This window comes from Nyctibius grandis, chromosome 4, assembly GCF_013368605.1.
Source record: "Nyctibius grandis isolate bNycGra1 chromosome 4, bNycGra1.pri, whole genome shotgun sequence".
In the NCBI taxonomy this organism is placed as follows: domain Eukaryota; kingdom Metazoa; phylum Chordata; class Aves; order Nyctibiiformes; family Nyctibiidae; genus Nyctibius; species Nyctibius grandis.
The window spans coordinates 82,323,937-82,344,684 of NC_090661.1; the positions used below are offsets into that span (position 1 = coordinate 82,323,937).

The 20,748-nt window shown below is 41.4% G+C and overlaps 1 protein-coding gene across 2 annotated transcripts in view; it reads left to right on the forward strand.

Annotated features, from left to right (window-relative positions):
• The first annotated feature begins 493 nt into the window (after nt 1-493).
• The window catches only part of SORBS1 (sorbin and SH3 domain containing 1), a 177,577-nt gene continuing 157,322 nt past the window's right edge, over nt 494-20,748 (forward strand). For both annotated transcript variants that reach the window (XM_068397508.1, XM_068397510.1), the window contains exon 1: nt 494-586. The gene's annotated coding sequence lies outside the window, so the exon portion shown is untranslated. The remainder of the gene's footprint in view (nt 587-20,748) is intronic.

Consider the following 20,748-nt stretch of genomic DNA (forward strand, 5'->3'; position numbering starts at 1 on the left):
AGGGGTTTGTTAGAGATTTCCCCTCTCCTCTATTTGATCTTTTGTTGGTTGTTTTTTTTCCTCCGGATGAAGCATTCAGTGATTTGTCAGAGTTGTCTCTTCCCCCTTCCTTCATCTCTGCCTCATTTCCCTGCGATTTGTATTACATATGATCGACACAACGATGGCTGCATTGAAAATCCCTTCATTTACCGCTTGCTAAGCCTCGTACCTTTCCCTCAATCCTCAATCCTCAGCAAATTTCACCACCCTGGGAGCCAACAGCGACCGACACACGCACAGGTCGGGCGAGGGGCTCCCGCCCGCCCCGCTCCCGCCTCCCTCAGCGTTCGGGTATTTCCCCCCGGGTGGGAAGCGCCGGCCCTTTCTTTTCCCTCCTTTTTTCCGGCCGCGCTGGTGACAAGGGCTCGCTGCGTGCCGGCGCCGAGCGGGTGGTTCCCGCGCCGCTGCCGGGGGGGGCGGCGCCCATCGGCGGCCGCCGCCTGCCGGGGAGCGGAGCGGAGCGGGGCGGCTCGGCACGGCTCGGGCCGGCGGGGCTGCGTCGTCCCGTCCCGGCGGGCACGGAGGCTGCCGCTGCCTCCCTGAGGTAAGCTCGTCTGCGCGTTTAACTCGACGGGGCTTTGGCAGCTGGTCAGTTCTACCCCCTCAGCAATGAAAATCGCCTTGGCTCCATTTTATTCTTGAGATTATTTATACCCATAAGGACTAGGTGTTCTTTAAAGGGCCATTATGCTGTGGGATATTAGCACTGCTCTCTCTGTTTTTTTCTAATAGCTGGAGATGTGGTCGGTGTTAACAGCACAATTTTTGCAAACCTCTATTCAAGCCTTGTAATTTGCAGGTAAAATAGGTTGCAGATGTCGAGAAGATTTGGGAACGACTTTCTCGTCCTTGTAAATAGAAACGTTATTTTCCTGTCAGTGGGAAGGGAGAGCAGAATCCAACATTGCTGTTAAAATGAGAGGGAATGCACAGGGGCGTTTTCTGTGTGCCTTCGGACTCAGCAAACTGAGTGAATCTGGTATGGGGAGTCTGTTACCTCCTGGTCCCGAGAGAGCTAAAGCCAGGATGTATGCATTACAGTTGTTCATTCATCAGCGGCTGCGGATAATGCAATTACCAAGTCAGCGGTGCATGGATGCTGCCCTGCGTGTGACATGCTGAGAATACTGTACTTCAGGAAGCCAACACTTGCTGTAGTTTGGGTAAAAGAGAAGCTGGGAATGGCAGAGTGTGAAACCGTTGTGTCTTTAAGTGGAGAAGAGTCTACTGGTTAGTCTCACACTTATCGTTTCTGAGGATTGGTATTTTGTGTGCTTCTATGCAGAGGTGTAAATACCTTTTGCAACCTGTTCATAAGAAATTCAGGAGTGAAAAATAATTCGCAGGAGCCTCAGGTATCACCAGTGCCTGATGAATGGTAGATGTTTTAGATGCCTGAGAATTCACAGTAGCTTTAATTAAATCCTAACACGGAAAGGGCTTCATTTAGGTCTCAATTTTTTCTTTACGTATCAGAATCTGCAGCCCTGGTATGGCTACCTCTCTCCTTAGGTATCTCAGAAACGAAGGAAAAAAAAATCACCAGTATGATTACCATGGACACAACTATCCCTTATTTATTTATTAGACTATTAGGGTAATGAAGAAAAGCCATGCCTGCCCTGCTGTGCAGATCTCCTTTCAGCAAAACTGCCTGTGCTCCTGCTGTTGCCTATGTTTGATTTTTAACCAGTAGGTGCCCTGTGATCGTGTCAGTGCCATGGTTGCTACACCTCCATGGATGGGTATTCATTGTAGCCCCCAAATCAAGGGGATCAGAGGGCAGCCCAGATGATTTTTAGTGGGGTTTGTCGTAAGCAGAATGTGCTCTTCACTCTTCTACCCAAAGATCAGTGTTTGCTTACTTGTAGTTGCTGCTTCTTTATTCTGCCTGGTACTGCTGTTACTGCTGCTGTTCTGGGTCAATATTTGGTACATTAGTATTTCATTTTTGTGGATTATGCTACTGAAAGATTGTTTTCTCTTGTATTTGTTGCTACCATGTGATAAAAAGAAACAGTATGTGTCCCAGACAGCTTCTCTACGTAGAAGGTACAGGAAGGCAAGGGGAGGTTTAGCTTGCTCAAGGTTACTAGCAGAGTTAGTATCTCTTGACTACTAAAGGCTGGACCACGTTGGTTCTGCTGCACATACACACATACAGAAAATATGTAGTGTCCTTAATACTCCCATTTCTTTTATGCTCCCTTTTTCATGTTCAGTAAGTATACTACTTATCTTTAAATAGGAGTAGTTATTTTTAGAGATAATCCTGTTCTATAAAGCCAATATTGATTGATAATACCATAAAAAAGATACAAGTAATGATATTTGGACAGTCAAAACACAGCAAGTGTGCCTTTTTTGGAATACATCAGATTTTTTGTAAACATAAACAGAAACGCACGCATACACAGAAGCTCAAGCCTAAGCTGTCTACAAGAAGAAAGGACCAGTGCCTAATAAACATCACATGCCCAGAAGGCTAACCTAAAAGTCAGGAAGGTACGAATTGTGTGATCCATGTGACTATTATTTGCAGCTTCCTTTTTCTCCAATACATAAGTGATTCAGAGAGTACAAATGTAAGGATTCCTCTAAAGGAAGGTCATGTGATAAACAGGTCTCTTCTTGTGTTTTCTGTTTGTAGGGGAGGGAAGATATTTGGGGGGGTGGACAGCTCAGAGAAACTTTGAAGCACTCTGCAAATGTTGAATTACAAGTTTACTGTTTTTGCAAAGGCTGAATCTGGGGAAAAAACCAGGAATGTTAAACCTTTGTGCAAATTACATGTCTTATTTTTAAGAATGTGCTCTGTGTATGTGTACTTGGGCACATGCATGTGTGTGCAGACACTCAGGTCACTATTAAGAGATGGCAGAAGATGTTGGTCGCAGAATTTATTTATTTTAATGTGTTACTGCATACAATGTGCTAATTAATTGATGAAACTACTACAGAATGCTTTGTTTCAATGGTATCCTGCAGCAGAGAGCTACACTGGTTAATTATCTGTTCCTCTGTTTCTTCAGTGTGTTTTCAGTTTTCTGGTCCTTAACTTCACTAAATGCCTCTTTGGTCTGTTATAGAACAGGGCAGATGAGATACCAAAGCAGTGCTGTTGATGTTTTCGTTTGTTTTGAGCGAAGACTATAGTGCATGTCTTCTAAGATGGATGAACAATCATCATATTTTCTCTCTTTGCTGAGGTCTTTGCAGTGAGCCAGGGAGGTTCTGTTGGTCTGATCCTGAATTCTTCAATCCCTTCTGTAATCCCATTAACTTCTGTGGCGCTATATATGTGAATGAGCATTATGGAATTAGGTTGTACGTGTGTTGTTTGTGGTGCGAGTGTTAAGCCAGGGTCAGCACTTTCCTTGCTTAGCATAAATTATGTCAGAGCAGAGGCTACCTATAGGATTATGGAAACTGCTGCTGCCTTTAAAAGTGGACAAGAAGTTTTCAGCAGAGAGGCTTTTTTTTTTTTTTGTGAGATTTTTGCTTTGGATTTACTCAGCATTGGGAAATACACTGGCAGCAAGGATAACGTTCAGTGTTCTTTGAAAATTGTTTTTAATTCAGGCCTTTGAAGTTCTCAGTCATGGGTAGGTTGTTTTATTCTTTGCTCTTATTGTGTAAAAGAATATGCTAGGGCTTTTACTTGACGCTCAAGATTTCTGAAGTAGGAGCCTAACAAAAGCCTGGGTTTTCAAGAATGCTGGGTACCCAGGTGCTTCCCTTCACTTTTTCCTTTTCCTTGGCTGATTGGCGCATAGTTCTGTATATCTCAATAGGGATTTATGAACCTGACCTTCAACTTCAGTATGATTTTAGCCTCTGTTCCTGTGCAGACTATACTGTACCCTTCTATATGCCACAATATAAGCAGATTTTGGACTGACTTGGTATTTGGATCAGTTAGAGGAGAGGGTTTGGGAAATGATGATGTCATGTCTTCATGCTCAGTTCTTATCCACGCATGGCAGAAAAGCCAAATGTGCTACTGGAGGTGTCTTTCAAGGAAGGTGTCATACTGATGCCATGCGTGCTTGGGTTCTTCAGCACTCCGCAGTTCTTTTTGCGTGAAAATTGATCCATGCCAAACTGCAGCTTGGATGGTGATGGTCGGCCACTCTGTAATAACTCTGCTAACTAGATATAGTTATGCCTCATTCTCCTTGCTGTGTGTGGTTGCTGAGTGTTGCTAAAAAAGGCAGTAGATGCCATCCCAGAGAGAAATGCTATTTAAATACTAGAAGGAATAATACCTTTATATATGCCTTCTCATGGTCTCACTAAGAAATGAAGCGTAATTAAGTAATTTTGGATCTCTGCGTCATAGATGCTGTTTGTTGGAATGTGTTTAGAAAAACAAATAGTATTACATGAGAATAATTAGGTAGAAAAACTGGTTTGTGATGTGCTTCTCAACTCAGACACTTCATATCTGAATTTGGGTGTGTGAACGCCTGTTTGTCAGTCGGTATTTTATTCTCTCTTCCTTTACTTTTACACCTGTCTAATGTGTACAATGTAAACCTGGGTGTTTGGGTTTTCTACCCATTCACAGTAAGAGGAGATGATCTGGATTGATTTTTAGGCAAGTTTGTTCCATATCCTGTGTGAAGTCTCTCTAGCAGCAGAATTATAGTGTAGCACTAAATTTGTTTCTTATCTACAGATGCCAGCATAGGCAGGCAGCTCTGCCATCACTTTACAGCTGAAGGAAATGAGACGTGGAGAGGTACAGCAATTTCTACAAGAAATTATCTTTTATATCCATAGCTGATCTTGTAACAGTTTATTGATGTTTGCCCTCTTCATAAACAATAAAAACTTTGAAGTGAGTGGCCTTATCTTAGAAAGCAAACTGTTGCTAAAATTATTCTTTGTTAGGAAGACTTCTGAAATAATTCCACTTCCTTTTATCCTGAGAACCAAGAGAAGATTATTCAGTGCTGTAACGGCTGGGGGTTTTCAATGCCTCCATCAAAATGGGAAAACAGGAAGCAGCAGCATGCATGAAAACGTAGTTTGCCTGCAGGTTTGATTTATAGCTATTCTGGTCTTTCAAAGAATCAATTATTTACATAATATGAAGGAAATACGCCCCAAGACCAGAAGGCTATTCTGGTTTTGAATAAACACTGCAACACTCATTCATATAAGGAGCAGAAGTTATATTTTTCCTACAGCAGAACGAACAAAATTAGGATGAAGATGACTGTGTGGAAAGGGAGGCTGATAACAGAATATGAGTCCATTTTTCTTTGTTTCTATGTCTGTATTGATCCTTGCATTTAAAGGTCAAAAGTAGTGGTTGTTCAGTTATAATTATGGGTTTTGTGAGTTTCAGCCCACTTTCCAGTGCCTGCAGCGTTGCCGTTACAAGAGACACCAGCAGTGCCCTTGCAGGAAGGCCAAGCCTAATGGTCCTCACAGTCAAATGTCTTTTATAATCATAGGCATGGTTCTTCCACATCAAGCAGGGCCAGTTAGTCATGTGAGGCCCTCAGAGAGAAAGGCCAGATTTAGGGACTGTGCACTTGGAATTTTGCCCAGCTACGTCAATAGCAGTAATGACATGTAAGGCATGTTAGCCCTCACTTAGCTCAAGCCCACAGCTTAGAAGAGCTAAGAAAAAGCAACGAGCACTGCATTGGAACCGAATCTTATTTTTATATAATGTGGAATTACAGCTGTTTTTATCACAAAAATATTCAGATCAATTCATCTGAGCGTTTATACAGCATTTATGGAGAAAATGATATATTTACAAAACTATCCTAGGTGAATTTATAGGTATTTATGCGTTTATCATTGGTGTTATTCAAGCAGGGGATACTACGAGATTGTACTAGGTCTGTTTCCCACTCTCCATATTCTTTGTAGTGGCGTGCTCTGTCTGAGCTCTGTAAATACTGTGAAAACTATTTGCAAGTGGTTGTTCAAATAAGACATGTCTTTGCAGTGTGGTGGTGCTTGTAACTCGTTTTTATTGGCTAATTTTGTAGAATTTTATGAAATAAAGTGTTACTTTTACAAATGGTTATTTTTCTGAAAACTTGGGTGAAATTTATTTGCACATGAAGTACCTCTCATCCTCATGGAAAGCCATTCTTGTGTTTTGAGGATAAGCCGGTCACAAAACATAAGCTGTACTGAGACAGTAGCCAGTCATGCAGCACTGAGCTCCACAAACAGTTGGTGGATATCGAAGTGTGGTTGGCAGTCTTTTGCTTAACTCCAAGTTGGGATTTCTGTGGTCATGATAGGAGGCAGCCGAGCCAGTGCCTGGTAGGGGGAAAAAAGCCAGGAAGACTAATGTGATCTGTCAGTGTCTACATTGTCCCTTGGAGGATGACCCAGGTCCTAGAGGCTGGGTAATGCACTGGCACCTGGGGTCTGACATCATGCTGTCCCTAGCAAAGAATCTGAATTGAGCGTGAGTTCAGGCTGCCTAAAAATCCTACAAGTCCTTGCATCACGTAATGTGAGACTGGGGGGTATTTTCAACTTATTCCTGCTTCATCTTGCCCACCTGAAATCGTCACTGCAAGGGTAGATGGCATGACTAGAGGCTGTACCGTGTAGGGTCTCCTCACAGTGCTGACTCTGTCTAAACTTTTCTCTGGGAACACCAGCAGGGTCACTGAACGCCCATCCTGAGGTTCCTTCCAGGAAGCAAGTGGATTCACTGCTCTAGACAGCTGTGAGGCCTCTGTCTCCAGAAGCCTTAGAGAAGATCTTTGTGTTAATTACAGTGGAGTCCCCTCCATCATGTAGTATGAGAGATACTACACATAGTATTCTGTACATCATCTTAGAGTTACCAGTCAAGTCTTGTGCTGCAAAGAAAATAGCGATGAATTACTGCCTAGCACCCCATGCCAATACAACACGTGTCTCAAGAAGAAATCTTCTCAGAAACCTGTTGGGCACAAGTCTGCAAAATTGGGAAAGAATATATCATACGCAAACATGTTGGGTTACAGTTAAAAGCTATATATGCCCCAGAGTTACAGCTTCAGGAAAAAATTATTAGGTACACGGTTTCTCCTGATGCAGTGTGACATTTGAAGGGCTAGAAATAGCACTCTGATAACACATTTTAATAGGTGACTAGATATTTAGTTTTGTTTATTCTCTTGAAAGGTCTGTCTGTGCTGTCAATACAGCTAGACTGAAAGCTCTTAGGCTGATCAATTATTAAAAGAACCCACTAAATATTTTGCACCTTTTTATTTTTTATCTTACCTATTCATACTACTCTTCTTCTAAGAGTTTACAACAGCAGAGGAAAAACTAATCACAATATATGCTAAGGGCTTACATGGCTTCCTATAAAAGATTAAAGAAGAACAAAGATTGTGTAAATATTTGTTTCCTCACTGTATCTTTGCTTCAGTTTCTCTCGCTTTCTCTACAGTACCTCTCTGAATCTGTTTTGTTGGGTAAGTAACCAAATTTTTTTTTTTTGAGATTTGTTGTACATTTAATGTCCAGAAAATTTGTGCTCCCCTCACGCAAGGTATTACATGAACATAGAATAAATGCAAATCCATGTGGCAGAAAGTTTGCTCTCTGGAAGGTGAGATGTGCCAAGAAAGGGTAACATGGTGCTGTAAGACCAGGGTAGACACACATTCATGAAGAATACATGGTTTGTGTCCTACCTCACCATATTATTAAGCATCACGTCTTGGTGTATCTGTGAGTTAGGAGTCTTTACAGCCAACTATACAAATGTACAAAAAGTCATACAATCAGAGACCCCAAACCTGGAAATCACATTTCCTGAAACACTAAAGACACTTGGATATGAATTTAGGATCTTGAGCACGTCTTTGCTTGCTATTTGGACATCTAGATGTTTCGAAGACCTGTACAAATTGTGTTGTGGTTGTGGCAGTGCTATAATACAATGTATTATCGTTCTGGACCTTTTTTGCAGCAGGTTCTATTTTGTTGCTTGGATTTAAATGGCACTGGCACCAACTAAAATCAAAGCCCTAATAACAATAGGATTTGTGCCGATATGCCAGAGACAGCTTGACCCAGCACGCTGTTGGGCTAAGTGAGAAGACTGGGAGTGGGAGGACTAGGAGGAGGACGGAGAGGCAATGGGGCGTAGTGCTGTTGACATGGACTCTTGTGTGAGGAATGAGATGGGCCCTGGTGGGCTGCCACATTTCCCTTTCCTTGGCTTTGTAGCTGGGCTTTAGTCTGTGATCTGGCATCATTGGACAGCTTGCATATGTGGTAGTGAGTACTCTCCTGCCTCAGATAGGTGTGAGACAAAGCTAACAGTAGAAAACCCACAGACTTTCTAATCTCTCTTTCATAGCAGTCCGCATAGTTTTTTGAGACTTCCTCTGTGGAGACTTTCATGAATAATACACTGCTGATTCAATCATGAGATATATTATCCATAGAAAAAAAATGCCTGAAAGTACTTGAAAAGAAACTTAATATCTTCACAGAGAGATGGCTATCTACCTGACTGTAAGACTGATACTCATGATAGAACAGATCTTCAAGCCTGGGTATACTTATTAACAGTAAGTTTTTAATAAAGTGTTCTTAAAGTATATATAATTTATCGCTTCAGTTTGCTAGGTGGTCTCTGGAGCACTGTTCTAAAAGCAGTATCAGTATTTTAATCACAAGGCTGTGTTTCTTTTCTTAAAAATTATTTATACTTAGAAAAATGAAACAAAGCCCCCAAAGACTATTTCCTATTACAATTCCTGTGTCACTGCGCCCCATTGTACAACATGTGGATATGAATGGGGCAAATGACTGGCCATCAGTTTTTGTGCTTATGATACTGAATGAGTGATTATTAGACTTAAATCATGTTGCTCGTGTTTTATTTCTGCTTAGCTGAGAAATGTGATCCATGTATCTTTGCAGGGTGGTTGTGATCTTCTCTAAAAACACTAGTCTGTATCTTGATGCTAAAACCAAACAGTAGGAACTCTAAGAAAAAGGGTTTATCAAGCAAGTAAATTAGCTGGAGACTCTTGGTTAGAAGCCATGGAGGGACAGAAGGGAATCCTGTTATTTAGCTCAGAAGAGTGGAGAGTGGGATAGACTTAGCAGTCAGACATTCCACATAAAATCATTCTGTTCAGTGCAGGAAATGAATGAGGCAGAGGTGTTCCTTCTCCCTGCATCTGGCTTTAACTCGTGGCACTTGTGCCAGTAAGTCTTTTTCCTCAATCTACATATTTTGTATAGTTATTTTTCTTTGTGTGGAATTTTGATTAAAAGAACCCACGTCTCTTGTTTTGCAATCAGATTGCTGGCAGGAGTAGAAGCACCTCAACATCTCCCCTCGTCTCCTCCTTCTCCTTCCTTGGAGGGGGGGTATAGTATTAATGTCTTAATGTGTGCATTCATAAGGTTGGGAGATGGCCTCTGGAGAATCACCTGCTATGTTGTGAGGCCTCATTAAAAAGAGAACAACAACCCTTTACCATCTCACAGCCTTCACTTTTGTTCTTTCTTGCTGCCTTGCTTTGGTTTTTACTAGAACAAACAAGATATGAGCGCACTCAGATGTGCATATTTGTGCCTACTGAAAACGATAGTGTCAGGCGTGCGCTCATTGTGCTGACCCAAACAAATGTTCTGCTGCTGCACTCACTAGGGCTCAGACACAGTGTGAGCTGTGGTATTTTGTGACTCATGCTTCATCAGACTATAACGGTTAGCTGTGTTCCAGCCCTTGCCAGTGCAAGGGACCCAAGACCTGATCCAAACTTATTGGAGTTGATGGAACCAATCTCATTGGCTTCAGTGAGCTAGATTCATCCAGAAAGGTTTTGGGCTGAGTTGTAAGGACAGGATGTTAAATAATTTCTCCCTTTTGGTTTTTAAATTTAAATAAATTGGCCTGGAGTTGGAGAGAGAGAATGTGGAAATACTGCAATGGCATTGTAGTTCGTTGTAACTTTTGAGCAGCACTTTAGGCTCGGTGGATGAAATAGCCCCTTACTGCCGTACCACAGTTGGCACGGTTCACAGCAGATGCCAGAAACTCCTGTTGAACACCATGCTGTTTGACCTGTGATTCTTCACACCGCTGCAGAGCTTCACTGCTGTGAAGAAATGACATTGGCAACTTCCAGAAGCCAGCCCACAGGGAAGGTCCAGTCACCAGCGGTTCAGTGTTTCCTGGTGGTGCAGGGCTTGTGCAGATTTCCCAAAGAGAGTTGATAGAGGAGCTCTGGAGAGGGACGAAGATATTATCAGCTCACAGTCCAGTAAGAGAAGGCAATGTGGGCATCTCCACCTCTCCCTCCCAAAGCGGAGCCGCTGGAAATTTCCCCAATCTTAACATGTTTACATGAATGTTTTAATTTACTTTTTGATTGTCACTGGAACTGGGTGGGTTTTCTTTTTTTATTAAATGTGACATTTCTCCTCTTTTTTGTCAAACATTGTCCTGCTGCCTCCTTAGGTGAAGTACTGTGTTTTAATTTTTTTAAAAACAATATAATCTAATTTACAGAGCCTGGTATTCATAAAAGCCTGTAGTTCAGCCCTGTGAAATCCTGTGACTAATTCATGATATGCCCTAGTTCTATTATAAAAGCTTATAAGCCCTTGGCCAAGAGATATGATGGATGTTTCTACATAGTTTCTTTTCTTTTACAGGAAGACTAAAATTTTATGATAAATGGTTTCATGCCTGTCTATCATAGGTTTTATACCTCTGGTAGTATTTTGCAGTACTAGGCCACCAGGTCTCCCACCTTTGTGATGAAGATGGGAGGAGTCTGTAGGAATTTCAGGCTGATTACAGGCTTTAATTAAGACCCATGTGCTCTAGTATGTTCCCTGCTACATGAGCTAAAGCAAAATCACTGTTAGTGGATAGCAGCTCACTGCTCAGCAATTGTCTCCCATCCAAATTATATACTCATATAAGTCAATTAAGTGAAGTTTTTTCAAGTGAAATCTAGCTGTTGAATTATAAAAAAAATAAATCAACCATAATAGTTTTATATAGACTCGTGACCTTCAAAAATATTATGCTGCTGCTTTGGCACATGAGCTAAGACAAGAATTGACAGGGTGGTGTCAGGGCAACGGTTGGACTCGATGATCCCTGAGGTCTCTTCCAACCTGGTTGATTCTGTACTTCAGTCACCTGGCAACTCGCCTTCGTGAGTCCCAAGTACAAGGACACCCCAGAGCCTCTGTTAGCCTCGTAACGATGACTGACAAGAAATCCTGGCTGCTTGAGTGGCTGGATGTCACAGACCTCGTTATCTCAGGTGACTCCTTGATGCTGAACTAGCCTCTGGCTGACAGTTAGCTTCTCCAACAAGGCTTGACCCGGTGAAAAGTTTGCTTTACTTGGCATCTTACCAAACCATGGTCTGTCCTTGTATTAATTCAGAATTAATTAATTAAGTCTGTTTCTAATGGCTTAGTAAACTAAGGCCAAGTCTGAGAATGCAATTACTTTTGTATTTGGGAAGGCTTCCACTGAAATGAAGACCAATTTGCATGAATAAGGAACCTTGAGATCACTGTCTTTCATTATTAAGGCTCTATTAGAAACTAGTCATGGTTATGTTACCTGCTCCTGTCATCACGTAGGTGCAGACAGAATGATAAAAATTCATCTGCAAGCTGGTGACTGCATGCAGGGTAGGTGCGGGGGAAAGCATTCACAAGTAAGCTTAACTGAGCCTGTCTCAGCACCCGTCCTTGCCTCCCTGTGATGTTATCCCCACATTCTTGTTGACAACGTGCTTTGGAACAGGGCTCCGTGAAGCACCTGTCATGCCGCTTGATGTGGTGTCTAATAGGGGAGGTTTCTATTTCCAGCTCTGTTACTGATACAGAGCAGGGTGGCGGGTAAATTACACAACATTCTTTCATGCTTCCACTCTCCTGTCTATGATGTGGCTGGAGGATTTTTGCCGGTCAGTCAGGGTTGCCTTCTGCTGTACAGTAAGAACCTTGGTTTATTTGTGCTAGTGCTCAAGGTGATTTTTGGGCAGGAGAGGGGTGTTCTGTCCACGTTTAATATTTGAATTTACATGAAAACACGAATGATGCAGGAAACAGTGTTGATGGCTCTGTGCAAGGCAGTCCTGCTAGATGCGTGGTGATTGTGATACCATCCACAGCAAGTAGTTAGTGGACTCATAAGAGAAAATGCGAACAAGAGGTCTGACCATCTCTGCCTGGCACTTTGCAAGTGTACAGACATTAACTCTGGCGATATCCCCTCATTTTGGATATGTCATAGAAGCGCAGTTTTAAGCATCTGTTGTAACCTACCCCAGAAGCGTCTGTGTTCCCTGCAGTGAGTACAGGAACTTTCACTGCGTGTGGTTTATGGGAGTGACTTTGAGTCATTATGAGTGGAAAGTACAACACGTGTGTGAGACGCTATCTTAGTGGAAAAAAAAATAATTGCTGCAGTTGACTTAATCATCTTTGCTACCATACGCTTCCACTCTAAATATTGGAGCTTTCTACATTTTCTTTTGTTTCGTCAGTGTTTTGTGCAAGTCTGCTAGTCACAAGATTTTCAGAAGCAGTGTATGTTATCTTTCAACTCTATTTTGCTTTCCTCTTCATGAAATGTTGAGATAAACACTTCTATAGCCACTGAGTGGTTGTGGACCATATGTTCCTGTAAAAGCTATGATTTCCCACGGAGGGCTTCTGTTTCCATTAAGCCGTTCTGGATGTGTGCTGCATGCTATAATACCCACTGACTTGAAGAGCTGCATTGTAACCCCAGCTGGGTACAGTGCTGATGCCGAGACCTGAACCCAAAAGCACAGTTGAAGTATTTGGAGCCTACCCTGAGGCCAGATCTGAGTCTGAGTGAGAAAAATGTCTTCTTTAGTTGTATGCAACAGAGAACACATGCAAAAACTGTCCTGGCATGATCAAGGGTCGAAGACTGTTGTTTATGCTCCCAGAACAATGATAGCACAGGCAGACTCTGAGGCAGATACACGGTGTAAGAGAGGAGCAGCTATTCAATCACTAATAATTCAGTAATCACACGTAATTCAGTTCACTGGATAACCTGGACATTAAAAGAACTAAAATAAGACTGTCATTCCCCCAAGCCATTTTATACCCCAGACACTCACCTTACATGTCACATAAACTTAATAAGTCCCATAGATCTTCCCAAGGTCCCTAATGGTTCCTATAGAAGAGCCACTGTTTGCTGAATTTCAGACGGGGAGAGGCTGAGCTCACTCTGTGTGCACAGCATTCACATCCTTGGGTGTGAATTACATGCTCGAGCCCTTTTAAAGTACCCATGTAAGTTTACTCCATTTTTATTAGCATGATTAAGGATGACCAGCGTGTGACTTAAGGGGTATTTGGGTCTATCTGTTTGCATCTGGCTTTTTTTTTTAAGGGCCAACTCAGAGTCAAGCAGGGATGTGGCAGCACTTTTTGTTGTGGCAGCTGCTGGCATAGCATGTGTCACAGATGGGCTTGCGTTGGGAGAAGGGCTGTACACTAAGTTCACTGCGACTATTGAAGTAAGGTGGGCCAGTTGTGTCTGGGAGCCCCAGGTGTGGACCAGGAGACTCTAGTGCTCTGTGCTGTCCCAAACAGAGTAAAAGGACAATCTTAAGAACAGGCCATGGACAAGGAACAGCGGAATGATAAAATGTGTGGGTTTCTTTTTATTTTGCTGTAGCCTTCTCTGGTTACTCCAAACAATGAGTTATCCCACCTCCATTTACTATAGAAGGCATCTACACAACTAGTCCTCTGTTAATTTTTGGATGCCTGAATTAGGAAAGCTGGAACCACAAAAGCAAAGGAGCACAAGGAAACAGAAAACAAATACAGTTAGCCAAAGGAGCAAGAGATTCAGCACACATACTCCTGTCAGCTGGACTCTTATGCAGCAACCATTTTCCTTCCATAATCTAAAAAAGCCTTTCTAAATTTTAAAATGTTTTTTAATCCAAATAAATTTAGTTTGTTATGCAAATCTTATGATAATTTCCCTTCCTGCCATGTTAATATTTCATAAGCAAATTTAATTTTGAATCTAAAAATTATGTTTATGATATGATTACAGAGCAGCTAACTGCCTGCTAGATGGTTGTCCTCAAGCAGAGGGTTTTTAATTTCTGTAACCCCCCCCATATTTAGTGGATGAACTAAACAAATGAAATATTTAACATCCTTCTGGGGACTTTTGCAAGCTATCGTTAAGTGATCTGTAAAAGATTAAAAGTACACTTGTGATATGTTGTGGGTTTTTTTTTCCCCCTGTTATATATAAAAAAAGCCCAGAGGGTCCCTCTGTTTTCTACCTCTGGTTTTCTTCTATATAAGAAAAGCCTGTCTTGTTTCCTTTTCTTTAATTTATTTTTTTTAATAATTTCTTCCAGAGTGTATGCATAATTGACGATCCTACAATTATCTCAGGAGTAGTATGAGAATGAAAGCTGACTAACTGTCCAGGGAAGATGTATTTTTATTTTGATGGCTTAAAAGTTTAAAACAAACAAACAAAAACCCCAAGCTTTTGAACACATGAATAAATATTTGGGAGAAAAGTTGTTGTTTGCCGGAATGTAACAGCTTGCTCAGATAGATGGCTGAAGGAGCTTCAAGTCTACATCTAAGACATCTAAGGAAACCACAGAAAAAGGTGATATTTTAAATGAAAAGAACAAGTGGCAAAAAAAAAGAGGACACAGAACTGGAAAGGTCATCTTTTATGTCTTTTACCATGGAAGACAATGTTATATAAATTAGATTGATAAGCAATTTATTATTTATGGTAGTAAATAATAACTGTGTTGAACAAATCTTTTCGTATTAAATTAGGCAGGCTGCCACTGTTTGCTATACGTGAAAAATCTCTAGGTTGCAACTTCTTTTCCCTCACCAGTCATACAGATAGCTTCACAATTTCTGCGCCACTGAACACGGAGGAGTTTAGAACTCGTCTGGTTTTTTGCTGCTGTTGATGATTAGTAATTACTCTGGCTTTAGGGAATCATTCCATTTCTTTGTGCAGGAGGGTTTTGTTTTTCTTTTTATCAGGTCCTAATCATGCTGCTGTGGCTTGCTTTACAAAAGCTGACTTTGATAAAGGGTCAGCGTTTATATGAGAGTGTAACTGGGGGCAAGGGAGATGCACAGGGCTGAGGTGGAAGGAAGGGCTGGGAAGGCTGCTAGGCAGAATCTGTCTGGCAATACAGACCAGGGTTGTTCTCTCTTCCTAGGAAACAAGATAAGTCATAAAGTCACACCCTGTCCTTCAGTTCCAGACAGAAAACAAACTCTAGACTCCTGCTCCTTTCTTACTTAACTCTATATATCTTGCTAATCCTATGTATATATGTCTTCTGGGAAATGTTTTTCAGTTGCTTAAACGTAGCTAGCCAATTTAATTGATTTGATTCCCTGAAAACTGAAGAGAGGTATAAAAAATTAGATCTTTTTTTCTTAAGCTAATTCATATATCTGAAAGCATTTCCCATTAGATGTTGTTTGGGATTATGAAGTATTCTACTAGTACTTTGTGACGGGCTAGTTTTGTGCTTGATTTGTATGTACTCAGTATATACTCAGTGTATATACTCAGTGCTCTGCAGGATAAATGGTAACTGTTTTAACTGTGTATTGCAAGTCCTGTGCTGCCTTTGGAGTAGCTAGTGGAGAGTATTGGAGAGCATTACCTCCCTGTTTAGGGATTTGTGCTTTTGGAGCAAGAACATGTGCTTGCTGTCCTTGCTGAGGAACTGCAAATGGTATGAGTACTGTGTCATCAGTGAAGCCACAGGTAACTCACATGTTGTTTCTATAGTTGAGAAGGTTGCACAGCGTTAGTGCAGTAAGGTGCTCCTTCTTTGCACAAGCTGTTGGTTTATAAGTACTGTGAGGAAGATGTCTCTCAGTGCTTCTGTATGAGAGAGCGAGCAACCAGGAGAAGACAATGAGGAGAATGCAAAATGCAAGATGAGAATCTTGAGTCTTTACATCCTCAACTCTTCCCCACATCATTGCTGCTTTCTTTTAGGAAGTGGATGAGGCGGTGATGCTTTTTTCTGTACTGGTTTACTTTGAATTCAGGCTTAAGTTCCAGGCAAGATTAGAAATGGAGTTTTGATGTGGATTTGAGCAAACTGCTGTCACTAGCGCTGCATTCGATTACTCCAGTGCAGCCTTTCAGGTCTGTGGTTCTGATGGGCACTGGCGCTAAATGAGGTAAGACAACCTTGCAAAGTTAGTGTAAAAGAACAGCGATTCCTTCTCTGTGTGAAATTCATCATACCAGCATGCCTATCTGTAAAATCTCTATTGCTAAGAGGAAAGGAAAATATTTGAAAAGGAAAACAGTGTTCTGAAGCAAACCCTGGGGTGTGTACCAAGTTGCTGGGATGCTGTCAAGGCTGCTAACTAGAAAGTCCATCCTTGCTTAGGCCATGCTATTTTTTTAGGTATTCCAAGATAGGCAGGATTTCCAGCTCCATCTTCTCAAGAAGCGTAGGAACAGCAGAAGAGTACTGTGGGTTTAGTTCAGTTGGTCCTTCTTGGCCTTAAGGGACATCATCGTCGTGAGTTTGGAATGATCACTAATGTGTATTTTCCATAGACTACAGTGGCTCTACATTTTCTCTGAGGGAAAATGCCTTCACTTATTTTTAGTTCCTGCTTCAGGGAAACTCAGTATTCTACATAGAAATTAAATTCTGTTCTTTCTTTTTCTGAGCCAACTCAGGGCAACAAAAGCCCTGTCCTTATACTTGGACAGAGTTCACATTTGGGTCTTTGTCACTGATTTTCTAGTGCAAGTTCAGGTGAGGCTGCGTGAGGCTCCCATGAAAGGTCTGTGTGGAGTATGGAGAGGCTCAATTGCAATAATTTCATCCCAGTAGCAGTGCTGCTGTAATTATAATTGCAATATGTAATTAAGGTAATATGGAGCTGTATTACTCACATGTGCCATTTTTTCATTAGAAATGTATGATTGTATTTAAATTCTCAGGTGACATAATCCAGTATAGCCTCTGACGCCTGCAGCTGAGGCAAAAATGCCAGTGTAATCATAAAGACCTTTACACTTGGTTCACTGAACCTGACATCATTTCACTGTAACTTGTCTTTCCATCTAATCAGTTTGTACTAGGATTTAAATTCAGCATTTTGTTTATATATTGTCATGGTTTCTGTCTGGAACATTAGACACTGGTCTTTCTATTTCCCCTCCTGAGCAGCATGATGTTAAGCAGTAAAGAGCTCAGTGGCAGAAAGAGATTGTTGAATGATTGAGGAAAGCATCTACAAAAATCCCATGACATACATATGTGGGTATCTCTGCAGCTTATCTGTGCCCCCCAACCAGCATCTGAGCAATGAGGGTGCTCTTAGAATTCCTTTCTGTCTTCCTCTTCTTTCACTAGTAAGGTCTGAACCAGAATCCCTCATCTGAGCATCCTTTAAGAGTGTATATATGTGATATTTTAAAACTGAGATAAAAATTTGATGCCTCTGGCTCAGATGGTCAGATTTAAATTAGTTTATTAGTTATTGATGTTTTTTAGACATTTAAAATGATTTATTAAGTACTTCAGATGATCAAATATGGTCTTTTTCTCCTTTCCAACCTCCCTCTCAACCTGCTTGGCAAAGGAAGAATGAAGAATTATTTTCGTGACAGTACTGAAGTGTCCTAGTGCAGGATTATTATTTCTCTGGAAAGCAACAGAAGAAATTTTCAGAGGAAAGCATCAAAATGTGATTTCTAAAAGCTCTGAACCAAAGAAGAAAAAATGAAATATAATAAAGATTCAGAATGTATCATTTATGAGGTTATCTGAAAAACAAAGCAGAACCTTATGATTAAAACAAAACTCTTGAGTTCAGAGAGCCGTCTCTCCTTATTTCTGAACGTTTAGCTGTAGCCCTGGTTTCAAGGTGGTCACCTTTTAAGATAGCCAAATTCTGCAGTTTGAAGCCCGGAATCACTCATGCCACAAAAATCTTAACTCGAAGCTCATTGTAACTCTTATGAGCTATAGTGCAAGTCCTAACAGCAAGTAGTGCTCTGAATGGCTGTTACGAGGTGCAAAAATCATCCATTAAAGTTCTCCAGTAACAATAAAATGTGTGTCAGACCCAGGCTGGCCAGGACATGTGATTGCAATTTCTGTCTCCAAATGTGCTGCAGGAAATTTGTCCTCTGTTACAGTTGTGTTTTCTCATTTACGGACCTAAAGTCAAAATTCCCTACTTCTGTAATTCTTTGCTGGCGTGATTGTTCTTGTGTGTGTTTGCTGCTATTCTGAAATTTTAGCTGAAGTAATATTTAGCAACGATTTCTTGCTGGTTTTTGCTATTGTCCTGGCTAAACTTAGGCATTAGATTTTTCCTAGATGCTTGTCTGTCCTATTTTAGCATATAACCATCTGCTTGTTTTTCTCTTTTGTCACTCTTGTTCTGATTTCTTTTCCAGACAGGCTTTTCAGTGTCTTAGCCATTATTCTGATGCATCTGAGACACAGGTTTTTGATGAACAGATCCTGCTAACCATTTACATGCGTGCAATTACTGCGCTTTGGCATGAAATGTCCCCACACTTCCTATCAGACATGTTCTGGTGCGCTATGACATGCGTTGTACGGTGTACTGTCACATGTATTTCATAGGTGGTAATAGAGAAGGCAAGTGATCTAATGTTTAGAGAAAGGAGCTCTGAATCAGTGTCTGGTTCTGATACCAGCTCTGTCAGAGTCTGCCATGTTGGACAAATTCCTTCATTCCTCTGCCTCATGGTTCATGAACAAGAAATGCTGTGACAGCCAGGCGATGCAGGCAGTGATGGCTAGTTACAGTGAAGCATCACATTTGCACGCCGTTGTTCTGCCTGAATAGCGTCTCCCCAGCTCTCCGGGCTGCCTGGCACCCCTCGCTAACCCATGTTCCTGTTGATGTCCGTCCACCGTGCTACACCTTCATTAATTCACGTGTGAAATGGGGAGGAATGCTATTTATTCCACCAAATCCAAAGATGAGTTGAACCATGCTTTGATAAATGTTTGTGGTGTGTTGTGGAGTCTTCAGCTATGAAATGCTGTGCCAGGACACGATGAGGAGAGAGATGTGTCTGGGTCCCGGAGAAGGGAGTTGGGTGCAGGGAACAGGCACTACTGAGGGCTGTGTTTCAGGGGGCTCTACAACACTTTCCTTTAGTTAATGTTGGTCCTTCTGTTTCTAAGTAAATCCACACAGCTCTTCTAGCAGTTTTGTTAGACTTCATTTTCAGACATTCAGAAAAGCTTGTGAAGCAGAGCTAAAAGACGGAAGCATTATTTACAATCTGTCATCCTGCTGTGTGCTGCTGATCAAAGTTTTTCTCTTGTTTCTCCCCTGTGCTCCCAGATAAAATGAGAATTGCTGTATATAGTGCACCAGGAAGTCGTGAGGGTTAATGACTCATCCCACGGTGCTCTGAACATTACAAGAGTTCTTGGAAGGGTTTTTAATCTCTAAATACAGATTTTGAATTTCTGATCTAAGCTGAAGGATGCAAGCAGGCATTTTGAAAAGCATCCGTTTGCACCTAAGTCATGCGCTCCAACAGCTTTATGTAACTGTTGTTACGAAGTTTATTGGAAAAGCAATGGGAGGACTTCCGCCACGAGTTAAGTTCCTTGAACAGTAGAAAGGGCAAAGCTTGCACTGTTTTCAAATGAGCAGGGCCAAAATTCTGCCCACTTTGCTTGAGCCTGCTATTGTTTGGTGAAATTGAAAATAGATTATGAAAATGTAGTGAAAGATAAATTTGTAGGAATTGTTGCATTCAGTACTTTTCCTTTTTAAGTAGAAACAATGTAAAGAGCTTAATTCAGCACAGAATAAATCTCAGTTTTGTTGCACTGGTTGTATAAAACTAGGCTGCTCTGCTCTACATTTGCCTTTAAACTGTTTATATTACCTAAAATGTCATTCCAGAGGAGAGTTTGGCTTAGGACTGCAATGAAAGCCATTTTATTCCATGTATGGACCTTGTCTCCCAAAGCTATTTTAGTGAGTAGCTAGAAAATATTTTTTGGTGAGCCATAATTTCATTTGTGTTTATGTGCATTGGCCAGTTTAATGAGGGAGCTACGCTGTTCTGCAATTCTACTCTGCATTGTTTCAGGGAAAAGACAGGAGTTTTCAGGTGCAGGCTGGGCTTGTGTTTTTTTAAATGCTTTATTTAAAACAGCATCTTGAAATCCCTGTGTTCCCAGTTTAGTTACTGAGGAATGCAACCCTTCTGTGCCTAGAAGAGGCTCTGTTAAAAAAATGACATCCCCTGTTGGGGTTAATCAACGTTGCCTTTAACAGAACCAAGCCTTTTTTAAACCATTGCAGGCACTGGTTCCAGCTTTCGTATCTCAGCCTTCAGAAACTCATTACTTTCTCTTGCTAGAATACAGTGATAGGCGGGTGAAGAAGATCCCCTGTTTCAGCAGTGGAATCAAAAGTCTTTGTTTGAGATTTTATCCTTGGGACTATGTCATGGCAGTTCTGCAGAAGCCCTGTGTAAGGATATGGTATAGAACCGGGCTCCTCTGGGAATGACAGCTGGGTATTTGCTCACAGGACAGCTTCCCTTAGGGTGGATCCCCAAAGGGTGGTAAGGAAAGTATATTTGTTTGACTGTATTTTTAATATGGCATTATGCCATGC